Raw genomic sequence first — 19,511 nt, forward strand, 5'->3', positions numbered from 1 at the left:
GTGATGGACACACAAAAAAATTCTTTTTGATTCTTTGTATTTAAATTTTAAATCAACTAGTTAAAGAAGAAAACAATAAAACTGTAGATTTATTTTTTTTAACCTCAACATGTTTTTTAAACAAGGGATATGACAGACAGCATCAGACATCTTGGTTTTAAAATAAAATTTATCTCTCTTCTTCCCCCTCCATTTAGATTTTCTGCTTATAAAAATATGTGACAATACAGACTTTTCCACTTAGTACTAAAAAATGGAGCAGGAAACAAAAGCCTAGATGAAAAATATTTCAACTAGCTATATAATTAAGAAGTACTTCTTTATATTAAGATATGTAACTCAGAGCATACAGATTGTTACATTAAATCTTCAGTACTCAAGTACAAGCCAATGAGGGTATGATTATGTTTCCACAAGAGGTTTTTCCTGTGATCAAAGAGTCAAGCAAGAACACCATTACACTTTGATAATTAAGCCAAGAACATGAGTTTCAAAAAGGAGGGGAAAAAAAAGTACAGTCTGCCAGTGCATAAGTATATGACTTTTTAGTACTATTTCCAGAAGATGCATATGTACAAAAGTGGCAGTGCTTGGAAAAATGGAAAGCTACCAACAGCAAGTCACAAGCTCATGCAAATGAAAAATCTAGATCTGTCATTATTTCTGCATATAGCCACATATTAGAGCAAGCATAATGCAGAACTTGCAGCTCTAGCCATATTCACGGGATGACCTTTTCCAAACCACAGAGAAATAGATAGGTTTTAATTATTTAAACACAAGTTCTGCTGCCTTGTAAAAGATCTGAAGATAAGTATGTACTCTGTTTTTTGTTTGACTGGAGATACATTTACCAATTCTATCAATAATTAGCTATGGAGTACATATAGAACTGTAGCTATCTCAAAAAGGAAAGGACTATTATCTCACTCCCTTACTTGGAGTATATGGGACATATGGAGGACATGGGATATGGAACTATTAAATCAAAAACCATATATGAAAGCAAAATAGGCTCTGCTACAGAGATAAAGATATATGTGTTTTATATGTGTGTATATATATATACACACATATGTATGATATTTAGAGATTTAAATTTAAAAGCCTAGTGAGCCCATTTTAGGTAGTACCATAAAACTGTACTTTGAGGACTACTATCAAACAAGTCTCTGTGACTTGGATTTTGCTAGGAAGCTAATTAGAACACAGATTTGGTTGTTTTCCTACATTTCTTTGGTAAATGAACCAATTTTTTTCATGCTAGAGATCCATAATTAAAAGCAAACTTTGACAAATTCCCTCCTCTATACTACCCCAGGCTATGTGGCTTCCACTTTTAGGGGAACCACAAGAGCAATTCCAAAGACTGTAAAACCCATGTCTCAGGCATATTTTTCCCTTCCCACAGCTTCTGTTGGCATGAGTCCTATGAAAGTGTGGCTGAATTGAAAACTGCATCTGTCTGTGCCCTGGCCAAGTGTTGTCAAGACAGTCAAGGCAAACACCTACCACAACAATCTCTCCTTTGTCAGTCACAGGGATCCCATGAGAAAGCACCAACCAGTCTACGATTTCAGTAGTGTTAGACAAGCCTGAAAGAAGAAAAAATAAGGGTCACACTTTATTTCAATTGACTGTATAAAACAGAACTAAGAGCTCCATTTTGCCAAGGAGCTTTTAAAATTTGATAGCACGAACAGTCTTAGCAAAGACAGACAAAATTCACCTCCTAACCCTTCCTACTCTCTGCACTTACTGAATCAGTTTGTACTTATCAGCTTGGGAAGATTAATCTCATTACACAAGAGACTTTTACTATTATTAATTTTATTTTTAACAATGATTTTCCAAGCCTGAAAAAAAAATTACATATTACTGTCATCTTGCATACCTGCAGCCCACATTATCCAGAGCTTCAGGAAAACATCACAAACTGTATCCAGATCTAGGTTCAGGGACTTCTTACATACAAAACCAGCAGTGAGCTACAACAGCTTTCTACACACTTAGCAAAGCCATTCTCGAGATTATACTGGGCAAACATACATACAACACAATGTACAAAGCCCACTATGCTGAGCAATAATCACTCTGTAGGCAGAACATTTTAAAAACTGTGATCAGATGGAAGCTATTGTGCAACAGGAAGGCTATCACACAGCTGCCATCAGAGACATGGTGGGATAGCCAGCACAACTGGAGTGCTGCAATGGATGGCTGTAATTCTTCAGACGGGAAAGGCAAGGAAGCAGAGGCAGTGGGGGTAGCCCCGTATATTAGGGAATGTTTTGACTACCTCGAGTTTGATGATGATGACAAGAGGGTTTATAGGTAAGAATCAGGGGAAAGCCAATAAAAGCAGCAGGAGTGATGTAATCCTAGCAGGAGTCTGTTACAGACTGTCCAACCAGGATGAAGAGGCAGATGAAATATGCTGTAAGTAGCTGGAAGAAGCATCATGATCAGTAGCCCTGTTCTTGTGGGGGAATTCAACTTCCAGATAACTGCTAGAAATACAATACAGCAGAGAGAAAACAGTCTAGTCCTGGACTGTGCAGAAGAACTTCCTCAATCAGCTGGTGAATCAGTCAACCAGAAGAGGTGTTCCGCTAGACCTGTTTTTCACAAACCCAGGACTTCTGGGTGATATGATAGTTGGAGACTGTCCTGGGCATAGCAATCACAAAATGATGAAGTTTTTGATTCCTAAAGAAGTAAGGAAGGAGGCCAAAAGAAGGACAGTTTATGACCTTGGCAAATCAGGACTACAAGGATGTTGCGAGGTTATGCAGGGAGAAAATTAGAACAGCTGAAGCCAAACTAGAACTTCATCTGACTACTGCCATAAAAGACCATAAAAAAACTTCCATAAATACATCAACAAGAAAAGTTTCTATAAATACATCAGCAACAAGAAGGGCTAAGGAGTACCACCATCCTTTATTGGATGCAGGGGGGACAGCATAGTCACAAAGGTTGAGGAAAAAGCTGAGGTAATAATACTTTCTTTGCCTCAGTTTTCAACATTAGAGTAATTGTTCTCAGGGTTAAGCAGCACCCTGGGCTGGAAGACAGAGACAGGGAGCAGAATGAATAATTCAAGGCGAAGTTGTCAGTGACCTGCTACACCACTTTGATATTTCACAAGACTGGGGCTGGATGGGACCTACTCAAGGGTACTGAGGGAGCTGGCAGACATACTCACCAAGCTACCTTCAATCGTTTACCAGCAGTCCTAGCTAACCAGGGAGGACACAGGAGACTGGAAATTACCAAAAGTGACACCCATCTAAGAAGGGGCAGAATGAGGATTTGGGGAACTACAGGCCTGTCAGCCTGGTATCAGTGCCAGGGAAGGTGACAGAGCAGATCATCCTGAGTGACATCACACAGCATGTACAGGACAACCAGGGGATCAGGCACAGCCAGCACTGCTTAGGAAAGGCAGTTTCTGCTTGATCAGCCTGACCTCCTTCTGTGACAAGGTGACAAGATTCCCCCATATGTGGCACTGGTGAAGCCACACCTCAAGAGCTGGGCGCAGTTTTGGGCCCCTCTTCTTCTTCTTCTTTTGGGCCCCTCACTTCAAGACACTGAGGTGCTGGAATGTGCCCAGAGAAGAACAACAGAGCTGCTGGAGGGTCTGGAGCACAAATCCTGTGAGGGAGCTGAAGGAGCTGGGGGTGGTTTAGCCTGGAGAAAACAAGGCTGTGAGGAGTGACCTTATCACTCTCTGCAACTACCCAAAAGGAGGTTGTAGCCAAGTGGGGATCAGCCTCTTCTCCCAGGTAAAAAATGATAGGAACAGAGGAGATGGCCTCAAGCTGCACCAGAGGAGGTTTAAGTTGGATATTAGCAAAAGCTTCTTCACTCAAAGGGTTGTCAGGCATTGCAATATGCTCTCCAGGGGAGTGGTGGAGTCACCATCACTGAAGGTATTTCAAAGATGTGTAGATGTGGCACTCAGGGACATGGTTTCGTGGTGGACTTGGCAGAGCTGGGTTAACAGTTAGACTTTATGATCTTAGAGATCTTTTTCAACTAAACAATTTTATGATTCTGTGAATTCAGAAAATAGCAATTGGCAGGAGCCCTACTTTCACTGCAAGCTATTTCCCATTTTTCTGATTTATCCAACAGTATTTTTTTCTCAGAGATAAACCATCAGCTGAGTTCCTTTCCAACAAATACTTATAAAACTTATATACTCAAACTGAGTATATAGATTTTTAACATAAAACCTGTCTTTTGTTACCAAATCTAAAAAAAAATGCAGCTTGGAATTAGTTTATAGCCAAACACACACAATTCTGATCTTCGTTATTCACCTCAACATGCTATTTAAAAATATTTGTAATTATTGAAGTATACCTTAACATTTCAAACTCCTAAAAATAAGCATTTCATTCCTGCAACATTCTCATCCTCCACTGATTTCCATTTAGAGGGAGATGCGATATTGGAAAAATATCTACTATACTTCTAGAAAAAACAAACAAACAGTAGTTACTGCTACTCAGGCAACCAATGCTCAAAAAAAGCTCAGAGATATATATATATGTACTCTAAAATTCTAGGCTACTGATCAGTAATTCAGCCAACATGTGTCACCAAAACAAGGTTCCCCCCTCACTTCTCCCATATCTTCCTCACTTCAACCTTCCCCTCCTTCTTTAAAACAAATCTTGCTTGAAAACTAGGGAAACTGACAAAAATTATTATTGCCCTCTTCCTAAATTATCTTGACCTTTCAGGAGGAAAACCAAAATCTATTTTCATTATGGTGTATCTACTTGTAAAATCAGAAAACTGCTTCCTGGACATTGGGGTCAGAATGTCCATGGGATATATCAGATTGTTAACCTGAACACCACAAATTATTACACATTTCCCAAATACCTGGACAGCAATAAGTAACTTTTACATGGATTACAAATACTGCCTGGGCATACGACCTGCCTTGGGCTGGAAACCTCGAGAAATTCACTGCTTTCTCTAATGGCAGGAAGGGCAATTTACTGGTTTGAAGTAACAGATATAGCTGTTCACCTTTCCATTTAGCTCTTCAGACAGTGTTTCTAGTTATGCTTATCACTCTCTAAATGGGAAGAGGAAAATAAATTTTAAAAGGAAAGTAAAAGAAATTGAGTACAATACACTTTCTTGTCAAGGGAGCTAAGATGCTCAGTCTCTCCTACAGTCAGGGTATGGCTAGTGTTTAAGCTGCTTTCAAACTCATTTCCTAAAGCTCTACCACAGATGTTTTTCATTTCTTCTGCCAGCCCTCCTTCTTTTTAGCACACAACTTGTCCTGGGCCAGCACTCTCAGTCATTACATCAGCTTCATCTGACTTATGCATATCCTAATCTCTTTCTTCCTCTTAAAACCTTGCCCTTGCCAGCACCTCACTCAGCACTTCACTAACCTCTCTACCAGAGCTGCCTTCCTGGGGCCCTCTCCCACCTCTATCTTGCAAAGGTGAGAGAGTTCCTGAGGAAACAAACAGTTCTTTATCACCAGCGTTTGTCACTCCTCCTGTTTGCTCCTGGGCAATCTCTTCGAACCACAAAGAAACAGTTTACCCTCTCTAAAGAACGACCTCACAGATTTACCTCCTACTCCAAGTCTCTCTCTCTCTCCTTATCCAAACTAGAAATTTCAACTCTTCTCTCTGACACTTCCTTGGAGTTATCCAGCTATTAGGTTAAGCTCTACACAGATATGGACAAACCTCTTATCTCCCCTCCCATACAAACTTTCCCAAGAGGCTCTTCTTGATTAGCCAGCATTCTGCCAGTCCCCCAGCCTGCAGACTGATCAAGAAGCTGTACGTCTAAATCCTGTAAGGAAGAACATGCATATAATGTACATAAAATGCAATCTTTTTTCTGATCTCTTAGACAACTAAAATGGTTATCCTGGTACTCAAGATCTTCCTCCTTTTCTCAGGCTTCAACCAAGTAAATCCAACTTCAAGAACTTCTGAAAGGACATAAGCAATGGTCATCACCTGTGCATGCCGCTGGACTATTTTAACTCTTTTATTGCTATTTAATTCACATAACTCCCCCCCCCAACTCTTTTCCCATGATTTTAATACCCTTCTCAGTCTGTTTTCTCTTGATCATTTTTACTAGTGTTTTGTCCCCCATTAGCAACAAAGCAATTTATCTCACAAAGATGACCTGACTAATCAATCCATTCAACATTTTTTAGACATTTGTCTTTGGATGAGATGAAGTCTGCATTAAAATTATCTGAACAGAAACCAGTAACTACTAATAAAAATGCAGGTAGAAAAAAAGCAGCTGCTCACACTCCACCCTTTCCATATTAAATCACTTCCAGGCATTTTTTCACCATTAATGATGATTGTGGGTCTTTCTATACCTTCTGAAGGTTTTCAAAAGACCTTTTAAAGATGTAAAAACAAGGATCAGACACAGAATTTGAGTGTTATTGCCATTAATGCCATGCCAGGAGAAAAATGCTTATTTTATAAATCCCATCAGCCAATGATTTAATTAGCCCTCTCTTCTCTGCCTGTAACAGTGCACTGGTACCTTAAGAGTTCTGTATCCAGCTTGATCCCTACACTTTTGCAGAGTTGCTCTTTTCCATGATGCACTCCCTCATGCTTCATGTCTGGAAAACTTTTCACCAAAAAACCTGAATTCAGCCACATCCTGTATACATACCTTTTGGTTTTACTCATCAAAAAGAAAGAAATCATTCTTTGTGGCTACTTACTTATTATTACAATCTGGTAATGACAGACTGGTAAACAGTGTAATTGGATGCCTTTTTTTTTAAGCTTCTGTCTTAGAAATGAAAATCTTAAATGGTGTCTTGTCTCAGCCCAGTCCTGGAACATCTTGATTCTCAGTTTATTTCCCACAGATATCTATCTACTTGTTTATATTTTACAGTCAGCTGCTGCTCCATTCACCTGGCAGGCTTTTGCTGATGTGCTGTAATGTTTTTCCCAACAAGAAAGCTGTATTGTACAGAGCCACAAGCTGACAGACAGAATTAGGAAACCTGTGTCAGTCTCAGCACAGGGCCAGTGGCAGATGTGGAAAGAAAGGCTGTGGGATCTACTCTCTATTTGTGTGACAGCCCATGGGTCATCTGTTTTTTGTGTCAGCCAAGAGTAGCCAGGAGGCACAAATGGCTGTTAACTCATCTCTCTCCACTTCATCCTGTCAGAGCTTATGATGCAGCTCACAGCCTGGCAGCCACAGGGTCCAAGGACAAACACTAAAGGACACATAGGAAAGAGGATGAGGTTTGACAGGTTATAAGCACAAGAAGGAATTTCAGCTTTGGATTCTCACTTTACTTATAGTGGTGACAACTTGTGATTATGCAAAACATGTCCTCACCAACCTCCTTAGCTTTGTCAGGAGACAGCATTTCATACAGTCCTACACTGTCACCCCTACTCACAGGGGGAAGGGACATGGGATGAAAGATGAGATCCCACAGCAGCCAGGGGCACAACACACTGCTCAAAGGGAAATTCTGCTGTGCAAGGTATTTGACACAAACAAATTGAAGCCCTGTGCCAAGGAGACACAGAGCTACGTCCTGGAAACTTAAGCAAAATTTAAGTGTACAGCTTAGAGAAGAGAGAAGCACATATGAACTCCAGGTAAAGCTCTTTGCTGCGCAGTGCCAGCCTAAGTATGCTGTTGCTCAAGCCAGGAGAGGAAATTCCCATGGATTCTCTGAAGCAGAGTAGGCAGCTACCCACCTGCCACAGTCCTTCCCCTCCTTCCCTCTGGTTTACATATCCCAGACCATTTTCTCTTGGCAAGTGCTATTCAGGTTACCACAGCTGAACAACTATTTGACTGGCTGGTTCCCAACAGTGAGGTGCTTTTCATCAGATCAGATGTGGGAAGCCCTTTAAAGACTTTTTAGAGAAAGCAGCTACATGACTTCATGAAGACAGAAAAGCTCAAAGCACAGTGATAAAAGACATTTTAACAGATCCATTCATACTAATACAGGAGATACTGTGTCCTGAAAACAGGGAAATATAATACATTTCTAGCATGATAGGCCAGAAGATTTAATTGCTAGCTTTGCTTTGAACCTGACAACTATTACTACTCTACTAACTCTTGGATGCACTTCCAAAGAAGCTTTGTCATTTTAGATTTTTAAGAAAAGGTGGTTGGATTTAACTATCAGGTTTATTATAATATGTGCAATAGAAAAGCACACCAAATTAAGCCTTTGTGAGAAGACAATTCCCCACCACATACACACCTGCTCATTAAAAAGCTGGAATGGAAAATGTCTTCCCTGTATTTATTTTTCCCTCCAATGAAGAACAAACAATGAAAACCTATGGTTAAAACAATGAAATCACCATTTCATATTCATTTTACTGGATGAGCTTTTCTAAGCCTTCCAGATGATCCCCAAATGCAGTAAAGTTGAATAAATATTGTATGGGGAGAGGTAGGCATATCACATCATTTAGAAAAATAATATAATTGTGTAGGAAAAAAAAATGCTTTTTCCAGATGGCTAGTCTAATTTCCTAGGGAAAAAATATTAAAATAGTGTAACCACTATTGGGATCTGAGTGTAGTGTAAAAAATGTCTAAATTTTGCAACTTGTCTATCCATCCCTCATAACTGTATGAGAACATAAACCCATTTTTAATTCCTTCATTTACAAATATTTTTGAAGTTATTGTTCACTTACAAGTAGCAGAGAGAAATTAACTAAACAGGGGTCTAAGGTTCAGTCTGACCTAGAAATCAACACTTAACTTGACTTCATTTTGACAGTCAATCACAAATGGACCAAAAGTTGCCAGTCATCTCAGATACACTGAAACACACAAGGGATTTGACTGAAAGAAAGAAAAAAAAGGAAATACACTCTTCCATTTTGAAGACCTCAGATTCACATTCCTGCAATCCTGAAGCATCTACATTCCCTCTTGAAACTTGACCACCCAGAAGATGGACTGGGTGAAGAGAAACACACGGGGCAACTCCTCTCAGGCTACAAAGTGACCACACAACACACGAAGGGGCACAGATGTGAACTGCGGTACAACTGCATTTTGCACAGCCTAAGCCAGATGGACTGACTTGGCAATGGCTCCATCACTGCGACTGCCAGTGAGCTGCACAGCCAAAACAAAGGCACAACAGAAGGCAAGAAACTGATACAATGGCATTATCCCAAAGCATATGCTCCCTGTAACCCTGGAAGTTTTGGGGTAGTCTCCCTAAGCCTGTTGCATGCGAGCTGTACAGTGACTGTCAGTACTCTTCTATACATTGTTCCGTGTCAAACATTTCCCAAAGGCACTCTATCAGTTAAGAGAGGACTATGGTTCTTGGATGGAAAAGGGAATTAGACATGCAATTTATCTTCAGTTTTCTGCCTCAGGTTTCCCATGTAGTCTCAAAAACAAGTCAGTCAACCAACACACCCCTCCTAACACACACAGGAGAACACAGGGACAGTGTGTGAAAAGAGGGAATCCAAATCGGAACTGTCATGAAGGAGAATACAGATCCACATACAGAGCACACAGCCCCTTCCCTGTGTAATCATTTATGACAAGGGAAGCAATGCTGCAATTCATAACACCACAGGCCCATTCAACCTGGCTGTCTTCATGGCTAACACCAGACAACCCTGAGAGGGTTCTGGAATAACTCACATCTTTCCCATCATACAGCACTGCTCATTCACTAACGGGCACATTAAGCCTTCACACATTCAGAGTTCATACAGTTTAAGATGTACCATCAAATGCCCAACATTTGTTTGTTTTGGGACAGACTGCCCCAAAGCCTCTCTTTGCATGTGCATGCTTTGCATATGTGGTACTTCTCCGGAATAGATGACATCTACAAAAGTATACTGCATTCAGATGAAAACAACTGTATTTGTATTATTCTTTTCTGAGGAGTTCATACCTGATTTTCTTTGACAGTTTCATTATATTCCTTAACTGTTAACATCAACAGAAAATATCAACATTCAAATACAGCAAAATATTTTTGGAAATAATTTATGCAAAGTATCCCTATTTCAAAATATCCTCATTTCCTGGTTTCCATGTACTGAATGGCTGCTGAGTAGGAAAAAGAGTATGGAGGAGAAGAATTTGGAAGAGGCTTTTTGTATTATTGTATGAAAAGTAACTTCTTTTACAGAAATATGAAAACAGTATATTCAGGAAAAAAAAGTTCTCTGTTAAACAAGGGTATCCTTCCTGATCCATGAAGACTTTCCATCACTGTAGGTACAGATAATAATTTCAAGTGTCAAGAGCCACCTCAATTAAAGAGAAAGTTAATTTGGCACTTAGACTCCCTAAGCAGATAATGATGCAATAACAGAAAGTACTGTTACAAAGCCCTCTTGAGCATTTAAAAAATGCATTAAAACATGATGTGCTTTATATAATGCATACATTAAAAAATTAAGTGTCTGTATAAAATATGAACACTTATAAAACAGGAACACAAGTTTTAAATTTTTTCTTATTTTCTTGTTACAGCATTTACTATTTTCAGGTAGTGGAATTCTACATATTTTCACTGAATGAAAAAAATCAAAGCCTGATGAATGCCTGGGAACAATCTCGTTGAGTAACTGCCGATTTTCTCCCACTCGAGCACTGAAACATTTGGACAGCAAACACAAAGACTTTAGCTAACATGAAGTACCTAAACTCAGGTCTACAGCTCCTACAAAGAGCATTTCCTGCATATTTCCAGGAAGACCTATTTGCTGATGGTCAGATACTAACCTTCAGTAGCCTTTCAGCAATTTACAAGAGCTCAGATACATACTGTCTGGAATTTAAGCCTGCTTGTTTTAAGTTTATTTGATTGTAAAGATTTTTTTTTTTTTTAGGAGAATGATTTCCTCTCTTTCCTGTAAAGCTCTAGATACTGTGAATTCTTCATAAAGAATAGGGCTGGGTAAGTCCCATGTTAAGGCAATCACATGAAAACTCCCTTGGTATTGAGAAAACACGTGGATTTTCACATTAGTTGAGATGGTCTTGATAAGACATCCTTATGTGCACATACTGTTTTACTCCAGAACTCTCCAGGTTATAATTTTAGTAACACCCTGTCCAGCACAGCACAAAAACTGTTTTGTGGGGGTTTTTTTTTCCCCTCTGAAAATAACACCATCTTTGCCCTCCCACAGTTCAAGATCAGAACTGGTTGATACTATAGTGAAAATACACTTATTTCTATGAAAAGGATGGGTTCAGTCTCATGGGGTGAAAAATGAAGCTGCACAAGAAAAGATACTAAAGGGAAAGGGAAAAAGTAGAGATCCTCACCGACCCTGCTGCCCTTGCAGCAATCCCTCCTGAAGCTGTCACTAACAGCAGTGTTGCCTGCCAATAACATGGTACATCACTATTATTAGCACAACGAAGGGGCACAATAGTTTGACTCTTCCTTATATTGGGATCTGTGGTGAATCATCCCATCCAAAAGCAACTATTCCTATTAATAAAAGCAACAAGGACATGCCTGTATTGGTCTTCAGACCAATACAGTAGAATCATGGAGGACAGGAAACAAAACCAAAGAAACCCCCAAAAAACCCATGCAGACCTTTCAGACAAGACAGAGCAAAACAGTAAACTTTCCAAAAAAGAGCAGACCCTGAAAACACATTTATCTGTAACTATAAGAAAGCTTCACAGCAGTAGTCTAAATCAAAAAGCAGGGAACACAGTCATAAACATTGTATTTCATTCAAATCTGTGAACTTCAGCTTTTTAAGGAGCTAATGGAAATGTGAAGTGACTGATGCAAATATTTAGCACTAAATGACAGTTTGCTAAAAAGAATATCACATTCTTTGGATTTATGAGTCGTATCTGAATTTGTCATTCCTTGATTTTTGACTAAATACGTAACATAAACTGAAGTTAGAACTACCTTGTTGCTCCCTCTGAAGTGAGACTTTATTTTTAAGACAATGACGACCTGGAACAAAAGAGAACAGAAGACAGAGAAGTGGCTTATCACACTCCTAGTGACTCTACAGATGCAAAAGGGCTAAGACAGTAAGACCACTAAGAACTATTATGTTTCACTTTCAATAAAAGTCAGTGTTAAAACATTTAAGAATGGATTTTCAGACATAAATCCATGCAAAGTAAATGGCCAATGCTGCTGCTCCAGTGGGACATCACATAATGGAAGAAAGGAGATAGGTGATGGCAGGTCATATATTCTGAACACCACCACAGCTGATGCCCAGTGACAGCAGCAGTTTGATGAAGTCAAGCTGTTTGCTCCAGCAAGCAGCAGAGGTAAAAAACTACAGAGGAGAGAAGGACGAACTCACACTGCAGAGAATGGCTCTCTCAGAGCCACAAGGATCCAAAGTAAAGGACATAACCGCATAGAGCGGAGACAACAGCATGGAGAGGTGCCAGGGTCAGCAGCATTGCTTTGAGCAAGCTTCACACAGCACCAATTTTTCCAGCATAACCTTCCCCAAGGCCAAGACTGACATATCTCATGGTAAAGAGAAACAAACAAGCTTGCAGACTTTAGATAAACTTACGCCCTGCAGGTGAGTATGAACAGATGAACATCCATAAACTTAAAAACCTTCTGAGTGCTTACCATCAGAGCTACAGCTACACCCTTAGGAAGTGGTTGGCTTCAGCTCCCGTAGCAACTACAAGGCTCACCACCATCTTGTGCCTAACCTGTAGAGATTTCACTTCTCAGTGATTAACAGGAAGAGCTGACTACTCTGTTTTACCTGAGGCACAAAGCTTATGACCTCAGCTTGGTCTTTGGAGCAAGCCAGAGCCCAGCAGGCTCAAAGTCTGGTCCTCAGTGATCAGTGAGGCCAAACTTCAAGATGGAATAAGCATCAACAACCCATTGGAGCTGGCACGTGCATCCTGCAGCTGTGACTGTGGTTATCCTACTTCTCACAGCTTTCCAGCAACAGTTAGTGAGACCTAATGAATACTGTCACTACATCTTCCCTAGAAAGCTAGACTCACACAAACACAACTAAGAAACAGTAATTGACACAAGCATAACCTAGTGATTTTAAAGTAGAGAGAAATCACCAGCAAACCTTTCAAAAGATAAGATGTCAATAAATATCTCAAATACAAAGAAAAAAAACTGGAAAGCTTTAATAAAAGCTGTGGCTTGGTTGGGTTTGTTTTTTTTTTTTTTAATTTAAATATGGTCTGCCTTTCCACAAATCTAACACACCTTATATACCTTCAACATGTATCTTTGGTCAGCACTTTTTCCACAAAAGTAAGGACAGTACGCATCAAAGGTAAAACTAATGCATAATTAATCTAAGAAAGTAAGTGTAGGTGTTTTCTCCTCTAGGTTCCAACTGCATGACAGGAAATACATTATTCATGAAGGAAGATGATGGTACAACATTAATCAAGTCAGCATGACAAGACAAACAAAGACCACAAGATGTATTCAACAGATACCAGTGTGCAAAAGTGATCAGCTAACTGAAAGGTTCACACAGAGTCTGTTTACAGAAAACACATACTGAGGAGAAATACAGAAATAAGATGGAACTGTTTGAATTTGCATCCTATTAAGTCTTGTTCCATTTGGGGAACAATCTTTATACAATACAACTACAAAAACAAGTTTCTGGGTGCCTAAAGAATTGTTATTACAAATCAAAATTGTTAAAAGAATTATTTTAAGTCTTGCCTTTTATTAAACTGGAATTCACATAAGCAGGACATATGAAGAACAACAATAAAATAAAATCTTTTATAAACCAATGAATCTTTCCTTTCATATCATGTACTTTTGCCATATTACAAGGCTACTTAGGGCTAAAGACTAAACACTTGCTCTTCTTCATATTCAAAACTATTGCAAAAATATTCAGAAATGAAGGAACAGTATAATTTGAAACTGTGTCAACAATGTAAGTTGATTTGTAAGCAACTGAGCCAGTAAAACTCAGTTTCCTAGGAATGTGTGTCAAAGTTGCAGGAAGAGTTCAAGCTCTCCTTCAGCAGGCATCTTTCCATCTGCTGAGGCTACCTACTGCCAGAAAAGGTGTAGATTTATTGGAAATAAACTACCACCCTCTCACAAATGCAACTGGAATTGCTCAAAAGATTTAGAAACTAAGAGCAAGAATGAAAATTACACATTCACAAGAGAGTTGCATGCAATCTCTGTTTTCTCAGAAAACCAGGCTAAAAATATACATACACTGACTGCAAATAGCTTGGTCTTGAACTTGCAGCGTCTGTCATAAGACTGCACTGGAGACATGAGCCTGACCACACAAGTCACAGAGCATTGCTCTCATTCTGTCTGGATGGATGTACTTCTTAATACGGGAATAGAGAGACGAAGGGAAAACGGTTTCCCTTAAGAAGGAAACCCAGACTTAACAAAAGAGGACAAACATTGTCTGAAGCACCAGGCCCAGAAAAATACAGTTGCTTTACAGAATGCAGCAAGACCCCTCCTATCACCAGAGGGAGGGTGCATTTGGGCAAGGAACAGACTCTGCCCACCCACATCACCACAGCCATCCTGTGCAGTCACTAAAGGGACGCAGCCCTGACTGAAAACATTGTGTAGGACAGAATGCAGCCACTTCTGATGCTTCTGTCGGACCTACTCCCACCAGATGCTGTTTAGAGTAACGAAAGAGTAAAAAAAATATGTATTTATATACATACATTACATAAAATATTGTATAGAGCATATGTTTTATATACATACACATATAAAAGGAAATTAATATCTGTGAGATTATAAAATCCATACACAGATCCTCATCAGTGATAAAACATGAAGCAAATCAACAGTTAAACAGCAATGACAGAAGTAAGCATAGGAAGAAGCTGATCATGTACCAGATTATCAAGGACCAATAATGGATTTTTGTCTCAATATATTTTCCTAATTCATTTTCATATTCCTCATACTTCCTATTCCTGGCTAAGTGTAAGAGTCCTCTACAAGGACTAGATGTGTGCAACAGTATACGATTCTTATCCTACACATGATCTATTTATTAGAGATTGGAGTTGAGATGAAGGCTGGTCAGCTGAAACTGCCTCCAAGAACCATAGTGATAGCTTTTATAACTTGTAGTTCATACTGGAGTTTTATGGTTACAGGAAATAACCCAAATACTCCAGAAACAGAACATTCAGTAAAATTTCCAAGTGAAATTCAAGAATAAAGACTCCAAAACTATGAAATCTGGCAAAGCAGTGATCAGTACAAACAAGCTGAACATTCGTACGTCATGAAAAAAATTATGCCTGAACCTGGTAAGTTAGAATTTTATTTTCCAGACAGCCTGCAAGACCCATCTATACTCTGAAGTATTTCAGATGATCCATTGGAGATCATGAACAAGAAAAAGTTTATATTAAATAAGCTGTAATGTGTTTCTTCAAACACAAATCATTTCTGTTCAATATAAACATGATGTAGTTGTATTAAACTGTCATAGTGATACCTGGAGGACAACAGCAAGGTGATTCAATGCAACAAGCTACCACCCACTTGCTATTCTTGGAATGAAAAGATGAAAATACTGCTGTAATAAGGAAATAACATAGTCATGCCAAGACTAGAACCCTCTGAAAAGATATTTTTTCCTCACAGTAACTAAAAGTTACCAGACATATTGATTCACTTTCTCTGTTCCTCATTTTCTTCAGCCTTTTTGAGAAAAGTCTGAACTTATAGTGTTACCACTTTAAGTGGCACCATCAGCAAACAGTCAAGCTATTTGAAAATCCATTTTGTACGATCACTGTCAGCTCCAGAATTTGCTGACTGCATATGCAGAAAAACTGTAAGCATTTTTGATCCCAGCTGATTAAGAAATACAAAAAAACATTCCTATCACTTTGCAGCACGCAGCCAGAGGAGTAAGTATATTTTCAACAGCTCCTCCCAGCCATCAGAAGTGAAAAACAGACATTATCATTATGATCATTTTGTTTGATCTCCTTCAAAAGGTCAGGGAAAGATGAATTTTATGAGCTTGTTTCTGCAAAGCAAAACAGAAAAGGATCCTGCCTTATAAAAAGAACAGCTGAGCACAGCCCCAGTTGGACATGGCAGAATCACTACACCACTCAAACCGAGTGGTGGGTTAGTTTGTAATTGTTTTCCATTTCTTTTTTGTAATTCAAGATGTAAAAAAGAACACAGTGAAAAGCAAGTCTTCTAATGAAACCACAGACTACTAACTCAACTGCATAACTACTGATATTAATCCACAGGAAATATGGTGATAAGTGTAACAGGTTCCAATTCCCCTGCTGCATCAGGTCTCTAGGAGAGAAAAGGTCTGTGCTCGCTGACCAGGCTGCAGGATGATCAGAGCCATTATTTTTCCCTGAATCAGCACTGGGAGGGCAAACAAGAGTTTTCTGCCAGCCTATGAGAGCATTCTTGTAAATACAGCAGATATACTGAAGCCATTCATACCCACTGCATGACACTGCAGCCAAAATTCATGTTTAAGACAGCAGCCTTGTCCTTTGGCTTAACTGAAAGAAAAGCTGTCAGAAGTTATAAAAAACCCCCACAAGAAATATGACAAATACTTGGGGGAAAAAAAAACAACCCACACTTAAAACCAAAAAAGTTAAGCAAACGTAGTATTTTTTCCCCTACAAATGATTGCCTTAAAATACTGAATTAGGCAAAACAACAGTCTCTAAGTGAAGGTAACTTACAATACTGTGCTTCAAGGGCAAAAACCTACAATAAGTGAATACAATAAACATATGATTTGATCTAGCAGCTCCTAGGATATGAATTATGGTGATTGAGAAATAAGGAAAAATCAACCTTCTGTTTTACATAAAGGATGGCTTATACAAAGTAGTTGTATCAAATTGAAACACCCATCATTGTAATATTATTTCAATCACAGATGGTTTTTCCCGCTCATAATACACAGATTGCACAAGTGGATAATGATAATGAGACATGATGGGAAAGGGGGGGAGTAAAGAAATAAAATTTCATCCCACGGGGCAAGGATGGTGGTGGGAAAAAGCCTGTCTTTTTCAAGACACTCCTAAACAAAAGAACTATTTCTCCCTCCTACCACCACTCTTCTCACGTGATCTTGCTTTTCTTGGATATTTAACAAACTTCATGTCAAGTCACTTTGATACCTCACTGCCAGGAAAAAATAATCTAAGTTTTCCCACACTGTAAAGTCCCATTTAAGTATAAACTAAGCATTTTCATTAAAGGCACAAATCTCCCCCTCACCATACTATAACCCCACACACTCTTTTACCCACCCCGATCACCCCTTCACTAGCTTCTGATGCCTGCGAGAGAAGCATAAACAAGCAGACAACCAGCCACCAGAAGTTAAACTACTGATGTAATCTCTCCGGTAGCACTCTGCCCAAGAACATGTAACTTCAGTTCAGCCACTCCTGGGCCAGCGCTGATAAGATAATGTGAAATGAAGCAATCCATTTCACAATGTAAACAGTTGTTTGGCTACACGGAAAACAATATAAACAAATGCATCTATTTATAAATCATTATTTATACTTGTTGTAGACCAGGAATATTATGTTCCAGGGCAGAAGTGACAGTATTTCCAAGAACACAGCAAAAATTCAAACAGCTGGTATCTTCTTCCATCAGCCTTCCCCGCTGACAGTCCCTGTTCCAGTTCTATAGAAGTCATAAACCCATAATGCGGGGCCTGATCTGTTCAGGAACAAGATACCCTTGAGCCAGCGGGTGGGTGGGGCAACCTCATTATCGTACCTATGGGTTCTTCCAACAGCTCAAAAAAGTCAACAGTAACATCTCTTCAGCTCAGGGAAGGAAAACGCGAGCCTTTTCCTACTCCTACCACGCCTGCAACCCAAACGAACCAATTTCTCCCCAAGCGGCACACTTCGCTTCTACCAAGAACACTGGCTGGGGATGGCACTTCACAGACCCCTATACTCGTTACTTCTCCCTCCCCGAAGAATGGCTACTGCACTCCAGGGCACTGGGCTCTTTCGAGGCGTTTTCGCTCATTTACGGAAACCCCAAGACAGAGCACACGCGGGGCTGAGGAGCCGCTGTCATTACGCCCCCGACGCGGCGCTCCGCCGGCGGCAGCGCTTCCAGCCGGCAGCCTGTGCCCTGCCGTGCCCTCCTCACAACCAGGCACCGCTCCCGACACAGGGATAGGGATAACGCCGCCCCGGGGAACGCCCGGCACAGCCCTTTCCGTAAAGGGGTCGCGGGTCCCCCGCGCGCTCCGGCGCCGCCTCCCGTTGCCCCACCGCCCCGCCGGGGTGAGCGACGACTCCCCACCGCCCCGGGCGCCTTACCGTGCCGCAGCAGCCCCTGCCAGCGCCGGGCGGCCCGCGGGCGGTGCGCGGCGCTGTCCCGCGCTATCCCGCGGAGCCACGGCAGGACGCCGCCGCCCCATCCATGATCTCCACCTCCCGCAGAGCCGGAGTGTGCGCGGCAGGCGCCGCTCCCGGTCTTTTCTCCGGCGGGGGAGGAGGAGGAGAGGGTGGGGTGAGGGCGGGCGGGGGCGGGCGCACCCGCGGCGGGCGGTCGCCATTAACGGCCGCGCTCGCGCCGCCGCCCACTTTGAAGCGGCCGCGCCGCGCCCGGCACAGCGGCGCCCCCTGGCGGCGGCGGGAGGCGCCTCCCGGCCCGCGGCCGCGGGGTTCCCGGGGTTTCCCGCTTGGCAGCGCCGCCGGCCCGGGCGTGCCAAGCCGAGCCGAGCCGAGCCGCCGGTTTTACCGTGGGGTTTTTCATCTGCTTGAAGCAATAGCACCTCGGGTTGCCTGAGCGTGATAGCCCGGGCCCAGCAGGTCCGTCAGCGGCAGAGAGAACAACGGGGCTGGTTGTGCAGAGGAGGCGAGGGTTTGTCCTGCCTTCCAGGGAAGGAAGGAGGGGAGCGCACGGGAACCATGACGGGCACGGCTCTTCTGCGAGCGCTGTTCGAGCCTCCCTGTTGCTGGTGTCTGTACGGAGCAAGGGCCGGTGCTCCTGCGACAGGCAGGGAGGCACAGCAGGATGCACACCGAGCTGGCGTGCGAATAGGAGCTGTGTGGTGGGTTCATCCGGCGCAGCTCAGCCCTGGCCCGGGCCGCTGCCGGGGTGACACACAGCCCAGCAGCCACCCCAGGGTGACACACAGCCCAGCAGCCACCCCGGGGTGACACACAGCCCAGCAGCCACCCCGGGCTGACACACAGCCCAGCAGCCACCCCGCGCACGGGGCACACAGCATCTCGCTGCGGCACTGCTGTTGGGCATCCTCAGACCACCGCAATATGCGGGGGGGGGATGGCACGGGGTGGGGGGGCGTAAAAAGCTAAGCATCCTCTCACACACAGCCAAATACTGTGAAAAGCTCAATTCAGATTGTCTAGTACAAGAGTTTACACCGAGCCTGAAGATGGAAGATGAGCTTGAGAAGCTGCTTGTCTCCAGTCTTCTA

At 41.7% G+C, this 19,511-nt stretch overlaps 1 protein-coding gene across 2 annotated transcripts in view; it reads right to left on the bottom strand.

Moving 5' to 3' along the window:
* RNF144A (ring finger protein 144A) overlaps positions 1–18,548 on the bottom strand; it is a 72,804-nt gene extending 54,256 nt beyond the window's left edge. Inside the window, exons 1-2 of one of the 2 annotated variants that reach the window (XM_048296904.1) lie at positions 18,385–18,548; positions 1,513–1,595 (exon numbers count right to left, since the gene is read on the bottom strand). The gene's annotated coding sequence lies outside the window, so the exon portion shown is untranslated. The remainder of the gene's footprint in view (positions 1–1,512; positions 1,596–18,384) is intronic. The other variant, XM_048296905.1, reaches the window with a different exon arrangement.
* Between the last annotated feature and the right edge of the window lie 963 nt (positions 18,549–19,511).

The sequence above is a fragment of the Corvus hawaiiensis genome, chromosome 3, assembly GCF_020740725.1.
Source record: "Corvus hawaiiensis isolate bCorHaw1 chromosome 3, bCorHaw1.pri.cur, whole genome shotgun sequence".
NCBI lineage: Eukaryota > Metazoa > Chordata > Aves > Passeriformes > Corvidae > Corvus > Corvus hawaiiensis.